We start from the raw sequence: 3769 nt of genomic DNA, 5'->3' as shown, positions 1-3769 counted from the left end.
TAGGTTGTAATATGCATTCATATTTTTACTAGCACATAATAGGTATTGTTAGGTAATAATGAGTCTTACATTACCAAAAAACACATTACTTGATCACTTATGTCAATTGCATTTTTCAATACGTTATCCATACATGTGTGTCTTAAGGGGACATAGGAGTCGTAATAGGTCATACTATTTTTTATAGGTTCTAATAAATCTTAATATGTATTATTAGGATATAATAGGTCTTATTAGGTAATGATGATTCTTACATTACCAAATGACACATAATGACCTCATGATACATTTTTAGGTATTTTTATCAATATATATGTTAAGGGGACCTAGGGACTCCTACTAGGTCATTATATCTATTATAGGTTGTAATAGGTATTCATATGTTTACTAGCACATAATAGGTATTGTCAGATAATAATGAGTCTTACATTACCAAACAACACATTACTTGATCACTTATGTCAACTACATTTTTCAATACGTTATCCATACATGTGTGTCTTAAGGGGACATAGGAGTCGTAATAGGTCATATTATTTTTTATAGGTTCTAATAAATCTTAATATGTATTATTAGGATATAATAGGTCTTATTAGGTAATGATGATTCTTACATTACCAAATGAGACATAACGACCTCATGATACATTTTTAGGTATTTTTATCCATATATATGTTAAGGGGACCTAGGGACTTCTAGTAGGTCATTACATCTGTTATAGGTTGTAATAGGTATTCATATGTTTACTAGCACATAATAGGTATTGTCAGATAATAATGAGTCTTACATTACCAAACAAAACATTACTTGATCACTTATGTCAACTGCATTTTTCAATACGTTATCCATACATGTGTGTCTTAAGGGGACATAGGACTCCTACTAGGTCATTACGTCTGTTATAGGTTGTAATAGGTATTCATATGTTTAAACTAGCACATAATAGACTGACCTTACTATCAACCTTAATAAAACTATATCCCATTTACTTTATTAACATTCTTAACTCTAATTCAAAGTAACATTTACTTATCTAGTAACAAGTTTTTCTATCCCTATGTCCTAACTCTCGTCTACACTCCCCATAATCATCAAAGCATTTACATCAAAATTTAGATTTTAGTCAAGAATTATATTTTTTTATTGCATGTATGTACATGTGTGCACTTAGTTATCATTTAATCAAGAAATTTTATTTTATTTTTATTGCATATACATGTACATGTACGAATATTTATTTTTCACATTTGCATGAGCACGTTACAATGTACATTAGATATGGTCTCTAAGATAATTTGTTTTAAAATACATATGTATGTTACATGATTGTTCATTTAGTACCATACATTTAATGTTGTGTATTTATATGTACATGTGTTTCAAATTAAATTTAACTTTTAATTATTTTAATTTAAATAGACTTGTATACATTTATATTTGTATATATATATGCATGTGCAGATCTCTAGATATTTATCACTCAGATTGTAGCTTCACATTCATATTCTCATATTTATTTTCATATATACATTATGGCATCCAGTTCTAGGGATCGTGCTCCTGCAACCTCAGGGGATGCCAGTGTTCGTGGTGGGGGTCAGAGTGCTAAGTCTGGTACAGCACGTAGAGTGACCTCCACCCATGATAGACAACAGTTATTTAGAGATACAGTGGCAAGATTATCTCATGCTATGTAGGTTTTGGATAGCTCACTTTCCTCTTCTACCACCCTCCGTAATAGGGAGAAGGTTATAGTGATGCGAGAGGAGTTATTTCATATGATTCAGACAGTTGAATCATAAAACCTTTTTGATGATATGAGCATTGAGACATTTTATTCTTCTTTATCTCACAGTGTCACTGACACTATGAAGTACACACAGATTGATACTGAGGTTTCCACCGACATGGTGAAAACCATGTTTCCATCTTATGCAGATCGTTGCAAAGTCAGAGGCTACTCTGCGACGAAGTGTACTGATCCACTCGTCGCACCATTGATGTATCCTCGTTGGTTGGCTACTCATCATAGATGGCCACAGAAGGATGAGTTCCCCCTATATTTCTGCAAACAATTGTTTGTAGAATTTCATTTACACTATGATGTTGACTATACAGATTATCCAGGGCATGTTGGGCAGGGTCAGGGGAGACTTTCTGATAGATTTAGACTCATGAACACTCCAATGCCCGTTAAAAAATGGGCAATGGTGGGTCCAAACCTTTTGGTTATGCTGAGAGGTCCAGAGATGGCTACTGTAGGTGAGAATGTTCCTGATGACACAATTAGGACACAGATTTTTTCGAGCATCGCCACCGTCGCCACACTATTACACGAGATTTCTTCTGATCGATGTAGTCGATATATGCTACAGTCTCGAGGTACCGCTCCCACAACTGCATCATCTTGCACACCTGTTGATGATGATTATGGAGTTGCAGACATACCTTCTCCTGTAGACATTTCTGCAATCTTAAAGGTGGATGCATTGCATCGTTTGGCATCATATTTAGCATTTGATCTTTTAGATTCATATCGAGCATTATCTACACTCTCAGGGATTCCACTTTGTGACATGAGCTCTCAGATTAGACATATTTTTTCATGTACAACAGTCCCAGAGGATTCACAGAGGCAGGAGGACATTCCTGCAGCTTCTACTACTCCTACTGCTACACAGGCCTAGGCTACAGCACCAGCCCCAACTACTCAGGACCCTACAACACCCCCCCTACTCAGGATCTCAGTGGCACCATACAGCCTGGTCTATTTACTTCCATGCTTTCAGATCAGGGCCGCACTATTGACTTGGATGCTAATACTATTTTTTGATTACATGATTCAGATATCAGTCAAATCGGTAGAGCATTACATAATGCTACGGTAAATATCTCTATATGTTTAGATTTATTTTTATTATAGTAAATAATATTTCTATATGTTTAAATTAATGTATATGTGTGTGTTTTTGTATGTGTTATAGGGTTTGAGTGATAGTATGTTACGTTTTGCTGATCTACAGACACCGACAGATCCTACACGTCGTGAGTCCCAAGTATGTTACAATATATATATATATATATATATATTTGATTTATATACATGTAGATCTTGATATAATTTGTCTGTACACATAATTAAATGGCTCACTTGTTATCATTTGACAGAGGGTTCAGATGCAGCTGATAGACCCTTTTGGGGACAAGGCCCAGGATCAGGAGGGGGGATGTAGCTGATTAGATCATATGTGGCCTTTTATTTTATTACACACATGTTATGTCTAGATACATATTTATATGGACAGTTTGATGTTTTATATGTTATTTCTAGATACATGTTTATATCATGGACACTAAATGATATTTTATATGTTATTTCGAGATACATGCTTATATGGAGATTTTGATGTTTTATATATGTTATTTCCAGACACTTGATCTACATGATCTATTTTTATACATTTAATATGGGTACATTATATTCTCCAGATATATGCACATGTATGTTATTGATCTTTTAATGTAGACGTCTATTTTATTGATCTTTTGATGTCTTCATCTTTTATGTAACTTATGTATGTGTTATGCACATGTTTCTATATGTTATTCATATTTTCAATATTCAAGTTTACATGTATATGTATAGTTATTCATCTTAATGCCTTAATCTAAGTGTAATTAACTATATAATTTTAATGGTCGATGTACATAACAATATAACTTATATTTAATGACATGTCTTAATTAACTGTATAATTAACTATATTTA

This window comes from Cupressus sempervirens, chromosome 7 (genome assembly GCF_028749045.1).
Source record: "Cupressus sempervirens isolate cs-2001-9-10 chromosome 7, ASM2874904v1, whole genome shotgun sequence".
Classification (NCBI taxonomy): domain Eukaryota; kingdom Viridiplantae; phylum Streptophyta; class Pinopsida; order Cupressales; family Cupressaceae; genus Cupressus; species Cupressus sempervirens.
The sequence above is the reverse complement of the archived record's forward strand: the minus strand, read 5'-3'. Positions refer to the sequence as shown.